The sequence below is a fragment of the Calonectris borealis genome, chromosome 13, assembly GCF_964195595.1.
Source record: "Calonectris borealis chromosome 13, bCalBor7.hap1.2, whole genome shotgun sequence".
In the NCBI taxonomy this organism is placed as follows: Eukaryota; Metazoa; Chordata; class Aves; order Procellariiformes; family Procellariidae; genus Calonectris; species Calonectris borealis.
In genome coordinates, this window is record NC_134324.1 from 20,217,803 (window position 1) to 20,240,405 (window position 22,603).

General features: G+C 39.9%; 2 long non-coding RNA genes across 6 annotated transcripts in view; both read left to right on the top strand.

Annotated features, from left to right (window-relative positions):
• The first annotated feature begins 28 nt into the window (after positions 1–28).
• On the top strand, positions 29–9,868 carry LOC142087799 (uncharacterized). 4 transcript variants are annotated; one of them, XR_012675610.1, is made up of 4 exons: positions 29–269; positions 1,345–1,565; positions 3,468–3,552; positions 8,256–9,868. It is a non-coding gene; the product is annotated as an uncharacterized LOC142087799 (long non-coding RNA). The 4 variants fall into 4 exon arrangements; XR_012675607.1 differs by having other exon boundaries at positions 8,275–9,868; XR_012675609.1 differs by lacking the exon at positions 29–269 and adding an exon at positions 284–314 and having other exon boundaries at positions 8,275–9,868.
• A 1,917-nt stretch (positions 9,869–11,785) lies between these two features.
• Positions 11,786–22,603, top strand: part of LOC142087800 (uncharacterized) — a 55,923-nt gene continuing 45,105 nt past the window's right edge. The window contains exon 1 of one of the 2 annotated variants that reach the window (XR_012675611.1): positions 11,786–11,945. This is a non-coding gene — a long non-coding RNA (uncharacterized LOC142087800). Of the gene's footprint in view, positions 11,946–13,241; positions 14,090–22,603 lie in introns of those variants that run through there. The other variant, XR_012675612.1, reaches the window with a different exon arrangement.

A 22,603-nucleotide genomic window follows, 5' to 3' on the forward strand; every position in this document is an offset into this window, starting at 1 on the left:
CCCCGGCGCCGAGGCGTGCGGGGCGAGGGGGGCAGCGGGGAGCCGGCCGGGCGGCTCGCCGGAGTGGCAGTGGGAGAGCGAATAGAGAACGGCGGCCCTTCCCCAGCGACCCAATCAGCGGGCGGAGCTGGTGGGGAGGCGGGCTTCGGCGCGCGCTGTCCGGGGGAGGCGGGGCTCCGGGCGGATGGGCAGCGCAGTGGGCCAATGGAAGGCGGCGGCAGCCCCGGGTTGGCCACGATCTAGCGGGGTGTTTCCTGTGCTGGAGACGGGTGAGTGGAGAAAGAGGCGGGGCCGACGCTGACTGGCGGGAAGGGGTGAGCGGCCGGGGCGTTAGCCAATCCGCGCCTCACACACACAGCTAGGGGAGGCGGGGGCGGGGAGCGGTGTGTATTCGGCGGCGCGAGTAAAACGGAAGGCGGGAGCTTGAGGAGATGGGCAGGCCCCGTGGCCAATCAGCGGCAAAGTCCCGTCCGATGAGAGCTACCGGCCGGGGGCGGCCCCGATTGGCCGGCGGGGAGCTTGGCGGGGGACGCCGGGCGCGCGGGGCGGTGGCGGAGCGCAGGGAGGGAGGGGTGAGCGGGCGCGCGCCGCGGAGGAAGTAAACAACCCGTCAGCGCGCGAGCGACCGTTGGAGCCGAGTGCAAAACCGAGCGTCCCTGGCGCGGCGGGCCGGGGCCGGGGCCGGGGCCGGGGCCGGTGAGGGGGCGGCTGGCTGGCAGAGGAGAGCGGAGGCCACGCGTGACACGTAGAGCGCGCCCTGCCTGCACAGGGCTTCTGCCTCAGTTCCTTCGTCCTCACGTGCCCTGTAAGCCTCCCCCCACCCCCGCAACTGGTGTTGCCTGTTCTGACACAAGATCATGCGTTTTTATTAAATGCAGTGCCCCGTGGTACAGTGGGGTTGGTTTTTTTATTTTATTTTTGATACACTACTATGTCATTTGGCAATTGTCGCGGTTTTGGGATTGTCCAGTGCCAGTCAGTGTTGGGTTTGGCATGAGTAGCAATCTGCGTTACTTCTGTGGCTGCTCGATACAGCATGTGATCTGTGGTGTCCAAGCAGGCCACTGACATAATCCCCGAATGTTTGATCAAAACATGAGTGAGGAGCTAAATTCTTTTTTTTTTGCAGTCACATTGTGAATGGGCACTTCTGTGCCGTAAAATTCTCTCTCTTCCCAGTCTAGATTAATTGTTGTATTGTTAAAATACAGGGCTAGACATCGTCAGATGTACAGATGTTCCACCATTTAAGAGAGAGTATTGGAGGGCGTGGGACCATTTCTAGCCCTTTACCTACCGCCATAATGCTTTCTTCCTCTCTTAATTAATTCTTTACTTTGCCAGCTCACCAAGTGCCCTAATAGAGGCATTTAATGGGCATAGAAGCAGAGCAGTTCTGTGTCCCTATCCGCAAACTGTCATGGCCAAGAACAGAAGCAGCTTTCCTACCTTCTTGTGTTGCGCTGCAGTGTGGTAGTAGTTACTCAGCAGTGGAGGTCAGAGCGTTGCCCACTGATGCAGTCCCTGGTGCCTTCTCACTTTTAATAAAAGTGCCCCTGTCAAAGGTATATTTAATTTGAGTTAGGATTTTGTGTACATCAGTCGTGTAAGTGTAAAAATAATCTTTTTTTCCATAATACAACTGCAAAGATCATTTCCCTAGCCAGTAATCTTGACCATGTCTCTTCACTAGCTCTCCCTTCTCTGTCACTCAAACATAATGTACTTGATTTGCTTTCAAGGTCATTCTTCGTCTAACTCACCTATGATTCATTATTTAGATGACAACTCTCACCAATCCCTGACACCAACTTCCACCACCCACTTGTTAAATTTTTGGATAAATAGCTCTATGTTTTCTTTCATTCTGCCTCTCAGATGTGGGAAAAGATACTTTTTGGAGTCTCCAGTAACTCAATTTGGAAGCTGGCATGCCAAATCTTGCATTTGCCATATTGATTTTTAATGCCTCATTATTTCTATGTACTTCTCCATTCTCTGTTTACTGCCTGCTCATCATGTGTTTAAACTGCAATCTTTTTTTGTTTTGTCTTGTGTTTTTACAGCATCTAACACAGTATGTTCTTGTCCATGATTATAGCTCCTAAGTGTTATGGCAATACAGTGAATAAGTTGTAACTACAGAAATGTAATTATTCCCAAAACAAGTATTATAAAAACTAGGAAACTGAGATTAAATTTAGTTTTTAAAGAAGCTCAAACACGTTAGTATGAAAATACACAACTAAACACACCAGTAACGTTGATTCTGTCATGCAGTGCTGTCATGCAATAGCTATACAATTATATTGCATTATATTGTTGATAGCCCCTGGTAGAATTAAACTGGTTTTTGAAGATGTATTCCTTTTATTTTTCATTCTTTTCTACCTGGTCCGTCAGTTGGGTGGAGCTGAGATTGCTTGCGCATTTCCATATATTGTTTGGATTTCTTTCTATACTTTTACATGAAAATTTAAAGTGGTTTTAAAGTTTTAAATATATTAAAGCCTTAAAACTATAGAGCAAGGTGAACTGTGTTCATTGCATGCTTATTCCAGCTGGTTGCTGAAGGATACATGTGGGAGGAAGAAAGGAAACAGTTTGAAAGAAAGGGCTTGGGTTTTCTATTTTGTTTATGGGTTTTTTTAGTCATCAACCTCTGGGCTTGCTTGACAGTAACTATGAATAAGCTGTCTCTGTATGTAAGAAGAAATGTATCAGTGTTTTCTGGTCTCTTTTAAAGTCTTTTACATTGCACTCGCAATGTTTTTGCTAGGGAGTTGAGAAAGTAACGTATGCATAATTCAGCCATGTAGAATTTTGGGGTGGTGGACACGCATGATCAGACCCACAGGTAGCTGTGAAGAACAGAGCTCATAGAAAAGGATTTTTCTGATGGGCCCTCTCTGGCTTAAAAAAGTGCTTAGCCTTCCTGAGAACTTCAATTGTTCATATTTTTCTATGTGACTATTAGGAAATAGTTCCCCAAACTGCAAACTAATCTTTAATTTGCATTCGCTTTCTCAACTTTCATTAGGAGGAAGAATAACTAATTTGTTCTATCTCTCTTCAAATAAATGTTGTTTAGAATCTTTGATGCAGTTATTGAATCAAAGTTACCAATTTTCTGTAGTAATGATTTTATATTTTTGTAGCTCACAGAAAATATGTAAGAATATCTGTTAGTATATAATATCCTTCCATTACTGAAATAATTGTCTACATATGGGATAGGATCTAATTATACTATCTTTTATGTCATAAATCATTATAACTTTCACAAGCTTTGTTTCTGACTCACTATTTCTCTGGCTCCTGGTCTAGCACATAGCCATAGTTTACTCTGTAAAGTCAGTGCCCCAGTGTTATATAGAGTCAGTTTTCTATTCTTCAGTTTTACTTGCAGAAACCAACAGAGCCTGAGTATGAAATGCTTCCTTAACTGTGGTTGCATTGTCTTCCAGCAACTGTAAAGGGAAATCAAGATCCCCTCTTTGTGTCCCTTGATCTTCACCAGACTTGAAGAACCTGTAGTTCTTAGAGCTGGAGGTATGTTTGCTTTGTGTTTCATTTATTTGCTCTTTCTGCCCTACCAAGTGTCTGCATGAGGCAGGCACTGTAAAAGACCAGAAATTTGAAACCATTTCTTTCATTATAGTTTCCACAAGTGGCTATAATGTCTATAATATGAAGTAATTAAGCGATTGGTAGTCGTACTGTTGAGCCAAATGGAGGGCCATATATGGCATCTGCTGCAGAAGTATTGAGGTACAAGTAATGGGTTCCTGTAGGTGTCCATGAAATTCCACAAAGAGCAATATTATTAATTCAGTTAAGATTAAGAGGTAAATGGTTTTGGACACAATGTCACATGATTTATTGCTCATTTCTTCTAGTTTCACCAGCCTATATTATGCTCATTCTCAGTTGCATCTACAGGAGTAATTACCCGATAAAAGACAAAAAAGAAATCAGTTTTGTTGAGTAGTAAAACACAATCCTAGCTCAATCTTACACATGACATGTTCATAAAAAGGAAAGGAACTCCAGATTACCTCTCTGTAGAAATTTAGAATAAAAATATTCCAGAAGTACTTAGCAACCAAAGGATGTTGAGTGAAAAGTAAGCTTCATAGTTTTTAATTTTATGTGTCACACAGTTTCACTAATTATAGATTTGTACACGTTTCTAACATTTTATTAACTATTTTAACTTAGTTTGCAAAATAAATTAATGTAATTCTTCATAATGTATATTAATGGCCCAAACTCTTCCCCTAGAAGTCTCATTTTATCTTTGCATCTCCGAAGTAACCTGCTCTCATTAACTTCTTAGCAGTTCTGTTCTCAGTGTGGACATACTGTGATCTTTACAAGAGGCAAAGTTAGCTCACGAAATCAAATAAAATAGCGGTTTTAAATTAATCAGTTATAGCTAGGTTCTTCTGCAAACGGGGAAGCTTGCTCATTCATTGTATGTCAGCGGAATGAGAAAATGAAACGATTGTGACCTTTCTTAACCAAACTCTAGAGGACAAAAATGCCTTCTCTTTAAGGCACAGATCAGGAATTCTAAGCTGTCACTTCAGTTTGTGGCAGGTTTGCCCTAAATCCTTGGGCAAATCTCTCAATCTATCTTGTTCTTCAGTTCCTTAGTCTTCAAATGGAAATAATAATTTCTGCCTTTTTCAAAAGAGTGTTTTTGGAGATAAAATCTGTTAATGACTGAGAACTTCAGGTATTATGGTATCAAGGGTTATATAAAAATCATTGGAAAAGCCAACCTGGGGGCTTCCTTTGTCCCTACAAATGCGTAGAATCCGCTGTGTGTCAAGAGTCCCCTAAACATGCATTTTCCAGGCGTGAGCTACATGAACTCTTGTTTCTCTCATCCAGGCCTTCCTTGCTGTGTTGAAATAAGATACCGGAACCTTGACAGCATTTATTATGATGCTCATTTATGAAAATGTATAGATTTGAATTTAAGATTTTTAGGCAAAGATTAAAGGCAGACATATTAAAGAGTTGCCCAATTTAATTTAGAGGGAGCTGCGGGTGCTCAGCACCTCTCTGGTAATGAAGATCTGGTTGTTTACTTGTTCCATTGTACTCCTTTCACCATCTATCCAATCCTATCACATAATTGCCTACAGAAAATACTCAGACGCTTGGTTTCTTTACTGTTTTGTATAATTGGGGATAGTGTCACCATGCAGTGAAAAGAACTACAGAATGCTGTTTTTCAAAGGCATATGCTCAAATTTGCAAAACGTTTTCTCACTGGATCGGGAATGAATAGTAAGATTATTCTGCCTATTTGTTTTCCTATTTATGGGTAGCTGCTGTTTGGGTTATGTGGTGATGATAGCTTTGGGATTATGTGAAATATTATGCAACTACTTTAGTGAAAGAAACATAAATGTGCCCTTTTGCGATACACAGTTTTTGGCCGTATGTCCAGGTCAGTAAGATACAGAAACTACTAAAGCAACCAGACTTTTATTCACTAATTTCACAGATTGTCTTTGGAGAATAGCGGGGTGGCACAGAAATTAAAGATACCCATTTATATAACTGGAAATTAGAAGTGGTATAATTAGTGTTAGTTTTCAAGTATTAATGGTAACGAGCAGACAGGACTGCATTTTTTCCCCAAATTGAGTGCAAATGAATCTTTACTATTGCCGCCTTTGCTAGTACATCATATCTACCCAAAAGGTGTTATATATCGATTAGCCAGCATGTCTTTAATTCTTTGATTTTAAACAATTATTAGTGGAAGTTAAAGTAAATGCCCTCTACACAGTTTATAAATGAGAAATTTCAGCTTTATGCTGGATGATACAGCTTCTGCAATTACTATCTCCATCCTGGCTTGTAAAAATGCCTTAAGTTAAAAAAAAAAAATCTTTCCCGTTCAGTTTCATGTTTTGACTTGGGAAGTTGCAAGTAATGCGTGTCTTCCTTTCCTATTGGAGGCTTCTTTAGCACTGAAGGCAGCAAATAGAAGTTTGCAAACCACATTTGTGTGTTTGATGTACTTGCTTTTTCTGATACAGCTTCAGCCTTAGTGTGTCAGTATTTGAATACCAGTGGAGGTCAAATTGGTTTTAACCTGAATTTCTCCAGCAATATTTGTCTCAGGGAATGAGTGTGCATGTGCTTGTCTTGATCACAGCCACACTTAATGAATTGACGATTACCTATGCAGTTTTATGTGGTGTCATTTTCATTTAGCTTCTGTATTTTCTTTTATTGTCTAATTGACAGAATTTGTCCTTTCTTTTTGGTATAAGAGAGAAAGAATTCTATCATCTCATCTGTACAGCAAGATATATATTGAATTTTTAATCTAGTCATGGCCAACAAAATAATTTTCTTAAAATAATTCCTGTGGACTCTCCTGTGTCTGAATTATCGTTCTTTGTTATGTAAGGGCATATATTTTAAATGTTTATGAACAAATGAATTAGGAAAAAAAAAAGGAATGCACAGTTGTTAATTGACTAGTTCTTTATTTAGATTTCTTGTCCTTTCTGATACAAGACCATGGAGTAGAGTCAGGTTTTATTAGAATTGTGGTGTTGTATAATGGAGCAACAGATGATCACCTAAGCTTAAGAGAAGTATTTATCAGAACAGAAAAGATCATCTAATTTAAGGGAAAATATTTTAAAGAAGGAATCCTGGCATATAGAATCCCTTTTCGCACAAAAGCTGGTACTCCCACATGTTGTTTTCTTTTTCAGCTGAGTCTGAGCTTTCTGTTGGAAAAGTTGGGCTGGTATTTTTGCTGTACGGCATCTTTGACTGACAGCTCAGAAATGCCTCTATTTGTCATACAGAGGCAGCATAATCCATTTGTGAGGATACCAGACCTTCTGTCAGTAAGAAATAATATTGTAACTTCACTATTACTTTTTTTTAAAACAAATGTGGCCAATTTCCATTGCAGAATAAGTGCCAGCTTAGGGTAAGGTTTCAGTCTTCTTCAAACAATAAATATCTGTGGTAACTGCAGTAGTCAGTGCATGGAAGAAGCACAAAGGGTGAAAGTGCCTTTGCTCCTTGCTGTATGGAGCCATTTTTACACGTTTGCAGGAAAGGATGATAGTGCCTTTGCACATGTTTCTCTTATTTACACACTATTACCTAAATACAGGTAGCCCATGCAAGATAGTAAAGGGATGTTTTACGTCTCGTCACTATTGAACAGGGAATTATACTGGTTATAGTAAATGACACTACTCCAAAAAACTTAGCATTTGAAAGCACAAATGCCACAAAGTAAACTAATTGTGTAGAGCTCTGCAAGAAAGCATAGGGAGAAGCAAAGAACAGAGCTCCTCTCTGCCTGGGTTCCAAAGGGGGTGTCTGCATCAGCATTTTAGGTTTAAGAGTTCACTTTTGAAGAGGACAGTCTTGGAGCATGCAAACTGAATTCCTTTTTGATGAATCTAAACCAAAATATGCATTCCAGGAGTACAATCATGATGTAGCTACATTAGTGTTTTAGTTTGGATTAGAAGTTAACTTTTGAAATTAATTTTTCATTTGTCCCTACTTACCTGCTTTGATTTGCAATGTGTAGCAGTCCTGGAGCGCAAAAACTGAATTCCTTTCAGATGAAATTAGACCAAAAGCTGTGGTACAGCAGCATGATGATGGATTATCCCTTCATTGAACCAGCCTAGAACTACTGTCAGGTAGACTGCAAAATGTATATAGAGTGGACATCAAGTTTTCAACACCGACTCTTTGCCATCCAGATCTGCTCTACTGTTCTGTATTTCTTGCTAATGCAGACGTAGCGGTAATGCTACTCTGGCTGCTAATGAACAGCCAATCTACAGAACCAAATTAAAGTTAGTATAAAGTAAAACCCTGGAAATCTGTGTAGTATGGACTTTGTGACCTCAGCACTGTATCTTTTCGTGTTGTACTGCACTGCTTGAGGAGGAAGATAGCTAGTGGTAGAACAGTTCAGGCTAGCAGGTAGTCTTATAGGGAAAAATACAGAGTAAACAAGACAAATCAAATTTTTGTTGTCTTTTCTGTGATCCATTGAAAAAAAGCTTTGCTGTGGACAAGCTGAAACCTTTGCTCTCTAATGTCTCTTGTCAGAGTAACGTAAACATTCAGTTTGTCAAATGGATTATCTTTAGCGATCCATGAACTATCATGTGGGTTGGGTATCTCAAGAAACAGTTTTGTCATAGTTGTTTTTATGATGTCATCTAAAAATGTAGAAGCTTTTGTTAATATTTCAAGGATACTACTGGATTTCAAGGATTATGTGTGTGAAACAACTATGCAGACGCCAAGGTCAGTAAAGGGAGGAGGAAAAAGAGGAAGAGTTTGAACAAGAAGCCGGTCCTTCGACAAAGAAATGGGAGGAAGGATTGAGAGAAATCAGACAGGAAGCAGAAACTGCCCAGTCCCTGACCTTGTCAGAACTTCGAGATGTGCGGAAAGATGACAACCGCCAGCCAGGTGAGCGGATTGCTGCCTGGCTGCTTCAACGCTGGGATAACGGGGCCCACAGTCAGCAATTGGAAGGTAAGGAAGCCCAACAGCTGTGATCCCTTGCTAGAAACCAGGGAATTGAGAGAGGAATTGGAAAAGAGGCAGTGATTTGCCTCTTGAGAGAGACGGCTCCTCTCAAGTGTGAGGGCAAGATACCTGTTCAAGGAATGTCTTGTGAACTACCCAGGAAAGTAGACAACCACGGATGAAGGCATCCAACACCTGAAAGAATTAGCGGTGCTGGAAGTCATCTACAGTGATCTAGACGATGACGACGTCTCCAGAGATCCAGAGGACGTCCTGTGCAATGGGCCATGTGGAGGAAGGTGATTCAAAATGCCCATATTCTCCACCAAGTTCTACCCGTGGCACAGTGAGAAAAGACCTTCCATAACCATTAGGAAAAGGCAAAATAGTGTTCATCGTAATCTAGGCATGTGACTGTATTGGGTTTGCATGGCAAGGTTTTGGTAGCGGGGGACTACAGGGGTGGCGTCTGGGGAAGCTTCTAGCAGCTTCTCACCGTGTCTGATAGAGCCAATGCCAGCCGGCTCCAAGACGGACCTGCTGCTGCCCAAAGCTGAGCCGATTGGCGGCGGTGGTAGCACCTCTGGGATAACATATTTAAGAAGGGGAAAAAAACCCTGCGCAACAGCAGCCGAGAGAGAGGAGTGAGAATATGTGAGAACAACTCTGCAGACACCAAGGTCAGTGAAGGAGGTGCTCCAGGCGCTGGAGCAAAGATTCCCCTGCAGCCCGTGGTGAAGACCATGGTGAGGCAGGCTGTCCTCCTGCAGCCCATGGAGGTTAATCGTGGAGTAGATATCCACCTGCAGCCCATGGAGGACCCCACACCAGAGCAGGTGGATGCACCCAAAGGAGGCTGTGACCCTGTGGAGAGCCCGTGCTGGAGCAGGCTCCTGGCAGGACCTGTGGACCCGTGGAGAGAGAAGCCCACGCTGGAGCAGGGTTGCTGGCAGGACTTGTGACCCCGTGGGGGACCCACGCTGGAGCAGTCTGTTCCTGAAGGACTGCACCCCGTGGAAAAGACCCACGCTGGAGCAGTTCCTGAAGAACTGTCTCCTGTGGGAGGGACCCAATGCTGGAGCAGGGGATGAGAGTGAGGAGGAGGGAGCAGCAGAGACAACGTGTGATGAACTGACCACAACCCCCATTCCACGTCCTCCTGTGCCGCTCAGAGGGAGGAGGTAGAGAAATCGGGAGTGAATTGAGCCTGGGAAGAAGGGAGGGGTACAGGGAAGGTGTTTGAAGATTTGGGTTTTATTTCTCATTACCCTACTCTGATTTGATTGGCAATAAATTAAATTGATTTTCCCAAGTCAAGTCTGTTTTGCCTGTGACAGTAATTGCTGAGTGATCTCTCCCTGTCCTTATCTCGACCCATGAGCCTTTTGTTATATTTTCTCTCCCCTGTCCAGCTGAGGAGGGGGAGTGATAGTGCAGCTTGGTGGGCACCTGGCATCCAGCCAAGGTCAACCCATCACATTATGTAAGAAATATTTGAAGAATATAAGTGATCTTCACAATCTATCAATTTCTTGGCATAGAGGGCAACCCCTCCACCCCTCCTTCCTCGCCTGTCCCTTCTGAACAGCCTGTAGCCATTGATAGCCACACTCCAGTCGTGGGATTTCTCCCACCAAGTTTCAGTAATGGCAACCAGATCGTAGCTTTCTAGCAGCATGGTGGCCATGCTGTGTGCATTGATGTAGAGGCACTTCAGCTGGGCTGTCGGCCGTGTCACCTTCTTAGAGGAATACACCTTAATTCCTGTGAGGTATTTCACCAGTGTTCCCCTGTTTGCTCCAATTACCTCAGGAGCCTCTGGCTCACCTCCGTAACACTTCAAGTGTGCTCCAGTGCACCCAGCAAGTCGCAGAGCAACAGACTGAGGGCCCTTGCTAGCACCCTGTCCCTCTAACCTTGGCGTGTGATCCCACAGCTTGTCACGGGCAAGCCTGATATTATCGCCCTCCCCCGTCAAGTCTAGTTTAAAGCTCTGTCAGCCAGCCCCACGAGCTTGTGAGCAAAGACCCTCTTCCCCCTTTGAGAAAGGTGAATCCCATCCGACGCCAGCAGGCCTGGTGCCGTGTAGGCCATCCCATTATCGAAAAACCCAAAATTGTGGCAGTGACACCAGCCACGGAGCCTGTATTAATAGACTGGGTCCATCTGTCTCTTCCAATGTCACTGCCCACAACTGGAAGGATAGAGGAGAAAACTACCTGTGCTCCGGATTCCCTTACCAACTGTCCCAAGGCCCTGCAGCCTCTTTTGATTGCCCTTGGACTACCCGTTGCGGCTTCATCGCCACCCACATGGAAGAGCAGTAATGAGTAATAGTCCAAGGGCCATACCAGGCTAGGGGACATTTCCTAGTGATGTCCTTAACCCTTTTGGGAGGGCAGCAGACTTCCCTAAGAGGAGGGTCTGTCCGGCATGTTGGACCCTCTGTTCCCCTCAGAAGGGCATCACCTACAACTATAACCCGACTTTTCTTGGAGGTGGTTGTGATACCGGGGGTAGACCTTTCTGCCCTTGGTGACACCTCTGGTGTGGATGGACCGTCACCCACATCATCCATTGACTGGCCTTCCTCATCCAGAGCCTCGGACCTGTTGCACAGAGGCACCTGGGAAGGCGAGGTGGGCAAGGAGGGGGCTCGCCCGCTGCCCCGAGCGTGGACTTGCCTCCATTCACTCCTTTCCTTTAAGCTGCTGCCTTCAGCCTGGCGGGGGCAGGATACAGGATCCCCTTGACCTTGGTTTTTTTCTGGGGGCTGTTCCTGTTTCTGTCTCAGGGAGGGCAGAGCTTGGTTCCACAGTCCCTCTCTTTCTCGGACTCCCTCATGCTCCTTAACCTTCCTACTTCCTCTCGTAGCCCTGCCACCAGGCTGAGCAGATCATCCACTTGGTCACACCTCACACAGCCGTCCTCGCTGCTGCCATCCCTTACCAGTGAAAGGCTCTGGCACGCCCTGCAGCCTGCACGCTGCCTGGTTTTGAGGGAGCTCTGTCTGGGTTGCCGCATCCGTTCTGGGGAGTGCCGAGGACGTGGCTTTCTGCCGGGTGGATGCCATAGCTAAGTTCCCTCTGGCAGGGTGATGGCCACCAACCGAACTCACCTCTGGAGCCGCTAGGCTGACGACCCCCTTCCCGCGCAAACTGCCGCGCCGCGCTCCCCGGGCTGCTTTGCATTGGCGGGAGTGGAGGTGGCCGCGGTTGCTCTGGCAACGCCCAGGTCTCGTCAGCGCCTCTCGCGAGAGCTGCCGGCTCCCGGCGGGTCTCCCGCTGCCCCGGCGCGTCGCTGCCTCAGGAAACCCCGGGCGCCGGGATCTGCTGCTCCGCTGCGGACCGGTCTATGATCCTATGGTATAGGATTTCTGTAAACTTTAGGTAATGAACGTCTCAACTTTCCATATGCAGATGGATATATCTTCTATATATATGAGATATGTAATGATCTTAAATGTGTAGGAAGACAGTACAGACATTTTAGAAAACACAGGTACTACATATGCTGTTTCACTGGTTAAAGTGATTAGCAGTGCGTGGTTGCTTTTTTCTTAATATAAAACACATTAGTCTTGCTTAATTATTGCAAAGTGAAGTAATGCTCTGTAGAAAATGCCGTGTGTTGGTGCCCCCCGCACAGTTAGTGCTTTTGAACTCCTCGACAGATTTCAAAATGTAGGGTAAGATGGAATCTGTGCTTGTAGTTCCAAGTATGGGACAAAACGTAGCCTCACCAGTTCAGAAGGAGCCCAGAAAGAAATTATGACTCAGAGCAGTCCTCTGAATCATATTTCCCCTGAGCTGTAGCATTGCACAAGTGGGGAGTATGCTGTCGGCCCTTCGCCAGATGAAGCATATTCCCTCTCCCGTGTCCAGTCAGCTCTCTGCTGACACAGAAGGGAGCAAAATGACGATTATGTTTTACTTCCGACCCAATTTCCCCCAACTTCTCCACTTGCTCATGGAAGGAAATAATGTCTCTTCGAGGTTTGCTCATTAATACGGTGCCCTTAATACAGCTTTCAGGAAGGATGGCGTGATGACACAGTAGAATGCAAGAACGCCTTACAACTTCCTTACAGAACTTTGTGACCATCAGATGCCTGGTGTATTAAGTATGTTTTACTGCTCATTTCTGGGTAGGTGGGACACTGTACAGATTTGTCAGGTCTGAAATTAATGCTTGCTCCTTGGGCACTCACTTTTCATCTTGAGGAAGCAAATCTCTCACAGTGCAAGAATATATCAGCAACATGGCTTGCAAACTACCGTTTGATTTTGATTCCAGGCAGATTTGGCACGACTAATAATCACCAAGTAAACTATGATTAAACAAATCTGAGTTCCTGGTAATTTTTTTCAAAAAATTAGTTGTACTCACATGCAAACCAACAAAAATAAATATTTCCTATGTGTTAAATTTAAGAATTTAAGAATAGCATATGCAAATAATCAGCTGATCAGCTAATTAAGCTCTGCAATGACTTTTAACAGATTCAGTCAGCAGATTTTGCAAATGAACAGTGATTTACCTGTAAATAATTGAGATTAAAGTATTCATTTGTTAGTATTAGATGAGCTAGCAATGCAAAGGTCCATTGTTCTTAATGGTTAAAGAGGTTAATGATTCTGGTAACCTACTAGTAATCAAGCATTTGGAGTTCCTAATTATGGTAGCAACAGTAATTCTATGTGAAGCCTGACAGTGAATAGTATTTATTTTCTTTCCTGGTTTATGAAGGAGGAAAATCTAAAGTGGATAGGATAACGTATGTTGAAATTGGTCATTTCAATGTTAGACAGCTATACTTTTATAGTGAAATTTTAAGAAAATTTTACCTGAACCATGTACTTAAGGGACAAATTATGCACCTATCAATACAGGAGGAAATGCATGAGGAAATATCAATTTGTTCAGTTTAGCCTGTAGGACTGCTTGCGTAAGTAGCTGCTCACCAACACAAATACAGATTGTGCAATCTAATTTTAAGTATGTAACTTGAAATTCCATTCTGTATGATCCTTACACCTACATTTGTTCTTCAGAAAGAGCTTTCAGAGATTCATAAGTAGTTTTCACACAACTAAAAATTTTTACAAAAGAAAATAGTTTATAATAAAGCCAGGAAAAAAATTATGTTGCAATAAATTGAAACAACAGGAGATTATCATTGAGTATTTGCTCAGTCTCCTGATACTCAATTGTCAGGGCTGTTCTGTTATTCTTGTTAATCTTTTATGCTTGCCAAGCTGTACTTTCCATCACTTTACAAAAAATGAAGAATAGACTGAGTAATAAATTATCGTAATTATAAAAATTATGATGTGCTTGTGTTTTTTAGGAACCTAACATTCTGAAAAATATACTCTTATGGTGTAGAAGGTAAAACCGATAAACCTGATCTAGGCTGTCTGTATGACTGGCATGCCGTGTGGCCAGTGAACAACTGTTAGTCTGCTTCCATGGTATTATTCACAGTTTTATGGAGTTCTGAGAAGAGGCGTTATCTATAGTGCTCTTTTAGGTAATTGTGACATCATTTATATGATTTTTTTTTTATTGTACTTATTTTTAATACATCAGTATAGATTAACTCAACACTTCTTGGTACTGATGCATCTTGGAGAATAGGGTAATTTTCCCCTATACCCATGGCTTGATGTGAGTGAGAGTAGGGGAGAGGAAAGAGTGTGTGTAAATATGTTGTATCAGTGCAAAATCAATCACTTAATGCCTTTCAGGGCTTCCCTTACTACTGTGCTTTCACTAATAGGATATTCTGTTACTTAGTCCTGTTGGCAGTTCAGTGTTAACTTCAGTATATTTGTACAATATGCAGCATAATGACCTTTACCACAATATGAAGAATAAGTAATAATACAGTGGGTTTCTAAATTATATTTCATACTAGATTAGGACAGGCTTACCCCTCTTTTTTCATAAAGGCATTTGATGTATTTTTAAATAAAATACTTCTTAATTTTTTTGAATAAAAACTTCTCCAGAAGTTCTATCCTAAAACTCCTGAAGATAAAATGTACAAGGTATGCATTTGTATCACTCCATTTCATAGCAATGTATTTCTCATCTCCAGGCAGTTTATAAAGGAATAGTGTTTAGAAGATTTCAAAATCTTGCCTAACATTCTGCTGCTGCTTCTTAAATCAGATTCTGAAGTGTTCATGTTCCAAATCTCAATTATTTTTTAATCTTGCAAAGTGAACATGGCATTGGATGCTAATCCCTTTAGCATAAAAGCATTGTGTGATGTAATGAAACTGTATTTCATACAGTCTTACAAATAAATTATGTCCCAAATAAGTTTATAGAATTCATTACTATTTTTGTTTGTCATTTACATGGGTAGTTACAGAACAAAATCAAGGGTATACATGTAAATGACATAAGTAAGTTTAAAGAATGAAAAAGTGCAACAGATAATACCCCTGTGTTTATTCTTATTTACATATTTAAATGCCTATTGTTAGTTTGATAAGTAGTTAATAGTTGTTAAATAAGTCAGAATATAAACAGGTGGCAAGGAAGTATGCAGAAAAAGTCATGTTTGATGTGATTCCTTTATACAGTGATTATGCATTTAAGGGGTGTTGGCCATAATATTTTCTCTAGAAAATAAATGTAATAAAAATATTTCTTTGGAAAATAATTTAGTGACATTAATATCTTAGTTTGAATTGAGACATGAACATTTGCTTGTTCTTTAATATGCTAGATTAGAAGGCATGCTAAAGCCTTCTGAATGCCTAGTAAAACAGCAGGATGTGTCAAATGGTCTGAAGAAAAGAAAAAGTAAGGAGGGCCATTATGAAAAGGTAACTAACATACTGTTAGGAGAGGGGAGCAAATACAGGCCTCATACAGGTGGAAATAACTCAAAATGGCCTTAGAGCAACACTAATTTGTCGTAACTGATAAGTGGATAGGGTCATCTTCCTTCTCCTTCCTTCTCTAAAGTTCACTACTTTTAGCCTTCAGGTTATTTTTACATGCTTCTCTGTGGACCCACATAAAATCATTAATACAGCTGTGTGATTCAGAGAAATCTGACAGTTTCTTCTACGATGTCTCTTGTGGGTTTTTTCTCCAAAAAGCATTCAGGATGAGATTGTTGGCTAGAGAGACAATTTGGGTTAGTGTATTTTTCTTTTGAGTTTATAGAGTTTACATCTATAGATGTAAAAATATTTATACAATAGTAATACACTTCATTTTCACACTCTATGTTGCAAATACACCGAGTTTTGACATACAGTGTAAATGCTGTGAATTGTATTTAGACGATATACAGTGTACAGACTAAAGACTATACCACATCAACTCCAGTCATTATAAAATTAATACAGATTCACACACACATACATTCATATATATACACACACACACTACAAATATATGTACATCCAGTAAAAGAAAAGATATAGCCCAGACAATCAATAAAAAACAGGTCTAAACAAAAACAAGTGAGTCACTTGTTTACAATCGTGGTAAACTTAGAATCACTGTGTATAGTCAAGTAAAGCAGCTGGCCTAATTGTGTAAACCTAGTTCTCAGTTTTGCTGAAATTAAAAAGCAGAAGAAATATTTCCAATGACTGAAAGGACAAAAAATAAACTTAACTTCTTGGTGTCTAAATTTTTAATCCCTGAAATAGTTAATGAATTAAGAGCACAGCTCAACCGATGGTTTAGTATACTCAAAGTTTATTAAACTCAGGCTGCTAACCCTAAAGTTTCTCCTTGGCTAAGGGAAAAAATGTAAATCAACATTCACACTGTTATAATTTCTTTCATTCTAAGACCCACTTCTTATTTGGGGATATTAGACGAGGGAGGCCTAGTCAATTATTTGCTCAGATATACAGAGACTGCTTTTCTTTCAGAAATTTGCACTAAAGTTACCTGCACCATTTGAAGATGTACCCAGGTACTCTATGTGCACCAATTTGAAGCTGACTCAGAGCAGCTCAGTGCAAAAAAACAAAGTGACTAATCTCTTTGTTGAACTGAGGCTTTGCAACTTTGCTCTGAGTCATCATGACAACTCGAAGTGCCTAGACTTAGTACAGAAATAAACAGATTCAAACAGCACACTCGGTTTCAAAACAAACATTACTTCTGGTCCTTCTATCAGAATGACCTTGGTAACGCTACTTAACATCAAAGTGTCGCTGATATGCAGGGTAATTTAAAATCTCTAGAAGACTATCAAAGTGGAATCTGAGGAGTTAAGGGAAAAAGAGGAAAGAAAGAATGAAAGAAGGAAGGCAAAAATATTTTCTTACCCATTAAGAATACCACACATAAAGAGAGTGGGAGCAATCATTTGTCTAGTAGCAAGATTGGAACTGAAAGAATAAAACTGGTATTGGTGGCATTAGGGTGTGTAGGGGAGAGGTAAGGGAGATCTTTAATAATTTGCCTGTTCTTGACATATTCTAGCCACCCTTAATTAGTCCTTCATATTCTAAAATCAAATAAATAACTAAACTAAACAGTTACATTAATCCTACTTTATTCAGCAAATCTCGCTCTTTGTGTTAAAAATTTATGGTCCTCTATCCTTATGCTGCTATCTTCAGGGTAAATATTAGTGCAAGTTGAGCCGGAATCTCTTCTGAAATGGATGAGTGGTTGCTTCTACGACCTCCAAGTTACAGAAGCAGATCTTTCTTTCAGTGACAGTAGTGCGAATTTGGAGAAGCAGACCTGAAATTAATTATCTGAAAATTAAATATGGAAATAATGAGTTACTCCTGATTTGCTCTTGTGTAATTAAGAGTAGTATTTGGCCCTATATATTTATTTCAAGATCATAAAATGTATTATAACCATTTTGAAATCTTTACTAGAATGGGTCTGGGCATGTCTGTGCAGACGGACCTAAGTTTTTATGTCTGTAGTCCAAGATAGCCATGATCTAGCTCTGACTCGGAAGCATTAATTCTGTGCTGTCGCAGAGCTAAGAAATCCTATGTGGCATCCAAAAGCCGTGCAGGTACGTTAGCATGACAGTATGCCCAGACTAAGAAGTCCAACCATTCAACAAGGTTGGTTAAAAAAAAAAGCGTGCACTTTTTTTATCCAAAGTTGGTTTACCTCAGCGTAACATACAAGTGCTGTGAGTTCAGGTCTGCCAGCATGTCTGCTTAGTAATGCCAAATATCCACATGCAAGGCATCTTCACTAGAGAACAAGTATTCCAGAACAGAAAATAAACTTAATGTAGTTTCTTAGAAACATCAATTATGGGTATCTAAATTAACAGATTTAGTCATTAGATAATCAGCGGTAGCATTGAGTATATTATAGGGCTTGAGGTAATAATTTGGTTTATTTCACATATACTACTACATCTCTGTCATTAAAATATATATATTTAGGTATTGAAAAAAATTTTTATAGAAATGGTATCTCATTTAGTGTCTCATTTCATATAGGTTGCAATTGCTGCAATAGTGAAAAAAGTAAATAAATCTAACAAATCTCCAGAAATGAGCAATGCCGGATGTCTTATTCTTTGAGTCACAAAATTAGCAAGAGGTAACATGTTAATCACTTTAACATTAAGAAAGCTAATAAGCATGTCAGTTTAAATGTTTTTGTGCTTGAGGAAGGATCATGTAATATTTCAGAAATTAAGCAGGTCCTCGTCTGTACTTGAATGGGAGATGTGTAAGAAAAATTCATCGTATTACGAGAAAGGATGTCAGTGGTTTAATAGGTTTCATCATTATAGCTGAGTCAGTACTGAAGTCATGCCTGCTATGGTGTTAAGGAAACATTCTACTGTTAGAATTGGATCCTAGATTCATTCAGTGGCTAGGCTTAAATTTGGATCCACAGTCTGTGGCATTACATTTAGGAAAGCTTTTTGTCTTGAATTTACATCAGTATCCTCATGACAATAATAGAAAACATGTGCAAAGTTAGACAATGGGAGATAGTATCAAAGTAATATAAACATACTTTAGTTATTATTGTTATTAATTGCTTGATACCTTTTCTTTTGTCTTCAGCGTAAATCAGTAGGAGGATATGGTCATCGTTACAGTTTCCGTGTCTTACTTCTTTGTTGCTCCCAAAGTTTTTACTTGTAAAAAAAATTAAGAGGAAAATTGATGAAGGGAAAATGAAAAAAATTAAGTAAATGTTCATTATATCATATATACAATACAAATATAAAACCCAGAAATAACACTTCAAAAGAACTGAAAATTAGGAATTGTAGAGAACTAAGATGGGAAGATAAAGATAAAAGGACAAAGTCTATTAATGGCAGGGCTAAAGAAAATTTGATGGCATTTGAACAGAATCAATCTAAAAATTGTTTGAAGTCTGTTAGTACATCAGTTAATAACAATACAAGGAAGCCAGACCTTTTCATGGAGAGTATAGTCATTGCACTTTTGAAATTGCATTCTTTCTCAAATAAAATTTGCTCTGAGTCTGAGAATTAGAAAGTGATGTAAAATCCACCTTGGTTGATACACAGTTTCAGAACCATATTGTAGACCAAAAATTATTCTTGTTTTTATTAGACTGAATTTGATTTTTCTTGGTTTTCCAAAACTTCTTTGAAATCCAGAGGATTTGATTTCTATTGATGGTTAGCTCTGTCAACGTAATCTTTCAAACAAAAAAAGATAGAGACAAATTTGGGACATAAATATCTTCTAGTAACATTGAGATTGCTGAAGACAAAAGGGAAAGTAAATTTCTGAAACTTTGGAAAATAAAAATTGCATGGAAATTTTCAATATAAAATCTTTTCCTCTATTCCTGTTTAATTTGCTTCTATTGATTAAGTCGAAACCCCTTTATCTTCATCCAGAAAACTGTTCCTACGCGGTTGAGAAACATATCCTCCACTGTTTCATCACATTTCTCTATCTTGAACTATCATTCCCTTCATAGGAAATCAAGGCAGATTCCTGAAAGAAGAGGTCATTAATATTTCTTTAAAGATAATACTGTTTACATCCTCTACACAGTGTTTGCTATATTATCTGCTGTATTTCCTGTTGATGTGAGTAACTCAAAAGACTATGCATGTAATATAGTGTATAATTAACCATTTCTGGAGTTGTTATATTTTTACTCCTTTGTAGTTCTTAGTGGGATAACGAAAACACTTTTTCAATTGTTGCCAGAGCAAATGCCTTATTATTGGATCCAAGAGACATTCTGCCATCCCAGTGTTTCTAGCTCTAAAAAGCACTCACTTCAGAGAAATTTCATCTTTTAATTATACAAGACTTAGAATGTCTGTGATCCGGCAAAGCCGCTATCTCTGGAAATTAACCACGTTTATGAACCAGTGTTACACTTCTTAATAGAAGAGCCAAAAGAAACTATAATGTATAGTTACAAGGTCTGCAAACTGTTTGTTGTATGTGGCAATAAGATTTAAATGTCATTAATGAAGTTTATTAACATTATTATTGATCATAAATCGGAAGATTTAAAAAACAGAACAGTGTTTCATAATATCTTTCGGGAACAGTATGACAAATATATCTGCAATCAGGTATCATTTCCTGACTCCTTAGGGGCTTTCTGGAAAGATAGTGTAATATAATGTTTATAATGGGTTGTTGGATTATATTCACATTTAAATCGCTTAAACTATCTCTGCCTCTGCTTACTTATGTGGAAAAAGAAAAACAGTATTTTTAGAGAGGTTTTGATTTGTTTCCAAATTTTTGGAGTGAAGGAAGTTGCTATATAGTAGAAGAAATGTTACTTTGACTGGGTGGGGTGTATTCGTAGAAAATCTTATTTCTTCTATTTTGTGGGAGAGCTGACAGAGATTAGTTTTCAAATAAATACCAGATAATATCATGTCATCGTGATATTTTTAAAATAATTATGTGTTGGAGTAATGAATAAGTACAGATAACAAAGAAGATTGCTGAAGGCTGCTCACATTTGCATGGGCAAAGCTAAAATACATGTTTAACTGTATTCATTCTCAAACTTCTTGTAAGCAAATATTACATTTCTTAGGTAAACATGCTTAATTTTTTTATCCAATTGTAAATTAAAATTCGTATTTTTACTATTCACACAGTTAATAAAATACTGTCCTTCTTGTGTCTACAGTCCATTATAAAAATATATTCACTAAACCTGCTGCTGAGTGAACTGACACTGAGTGGCACAAGCACTGCTATTTTGGGAGTGGGTTCAGCCTAAAATGGGAGGTTAGGGTGGAGTCATGTGCTTGTGCATGTTAGTTAATTCTCCTTCTGCAAGCTATGAAAAGAGAATTTTATCTTACAGTTTTTAGAGGAAAAAGGGAGGCAAAGTTGTGCTTTCATTGCAAAAAAAATTACTTAGAGTATGTCAGAGTACTTCATTCCCCTTTCTCTGAGATTAATTCTGTTCTTAGCTGCATAATATATCTAGAGCAGCTTCATAGAAAGTAAGACCACTTAATAAAGATAGCAAAGGTTTTACAATTTCTATTTATACTAAATTACCATTTTTGTATCTTGAAATTCGGTGTTTCTGTCAGTTTGTCACCTGCCTTGTCTCTGAACTTTGGTGCCTTCACGCCAATAGGATACTGTATGCTTTTTCTAGGATCATATTTGTGAAATGATTTCTCGATTAATGTTACAGGAAATATTTCTGAATATTGTTTGACAAGCTACAACTGGTTAGGATATCAAAGAATTGAAAGCTGGTGATGTCTAAAGTTGCTTTGCTAAAACTCAGATACAAATTTGCTCAAAACTGAAGAACAGGTGATAAAGACTGTAACTTTTTGATTCCAAATACAGTAGGGAAAGCCTACCCTGTTGAACCTCTTGTAAGAACCGAATTTTTCACAAGCATCTTCTAAAAGTTTTTACACCCATGGATGTTTATATGCAGTCTGAATTTGCTTGTCTAATTCTTATGCAAAAAATTGGTGCACTTTATTTCCAGCTGTTGATAAATTTTTGGGCTTGCTGTTGAACCTGTAGAATGCTAAAATAATTGGTTATGATCTGTCTGTACAAATTGAAATGTTTGTGCATATGTAACAACCAATGCATGAAAAATATTAAGATTAAATTAGTGAAAGTAGCATTTTTAAGAGGACATATATATAAGTCCTCTTAAAAATGCTACTTTAGAGTAGCATATAGAGTTTTTGGTAAGTGGCCTTCATTCTTCTGTGTTCCCATGTGTTTAGGATTTCATTTGAAGGGGATAAAGGGTGCTAGAGCCTGCCTGTGCAACCAGAAGCAAGAGTGCCACAGATTTAACACATTTCTCTAAATTTTAAAGAATCTAGTAGAGCTATTCTTCTGGATTGCCAGAAAGGGCAAGGATTTGGCCCTTTGGCAGTGTCTTTAATGAGAGAGACTCCTCTTGCGTACATTACCTGACCAAAAGGTGGTATAGTGCACTGGTGAGTCAACACAACTGTTCTGGCTTGTTTTTTAAATATTTGCAGGGAGTTCACAGATGATTAGCTGACAACCAAGAACGAGACTCTAGAAATTTATTGTTTATGAGAATCTTAAGCTTTTGACTCATGCATAAGAACAAGGTTTTATAAGAATAACAGAGGGGCACTGAGTTCATGAGTCAATATATTGAGCTGGAATGCAGCCAGACGTAGTCACAGAACAACAGTAGCGCGCTCCAGAAGTTGACTGCTTTCTGTGACTTTGTAAAATATTTCAGAATTTGCAAGAGCAATTGAATCTAGAAAATCTTTAAAGAAAAAAAAAAAGAGTCTTTCTTTTATTAACTAAACCCTGGACATTTACACTAAGGCAGCTCTTGTGTAATAGGTATCTACATGTGGCCCATCTCCACTAGCTGTATAACATAAAGATAAAGCCGTAAGAAAGATGCTTCAGAGAAGGGAAATAACAACAGTTATTACAGGTTATATTGCTGCACAATTGGACAGAGCTGAGTAAGTATGCAGCTCACTCCCAAGACACTCTAGAAGTCCCTTTAGCAGAGTATTTGAAATACCTACATTTTTGTTGCCAATCCAGTGATGTAGGTTTGA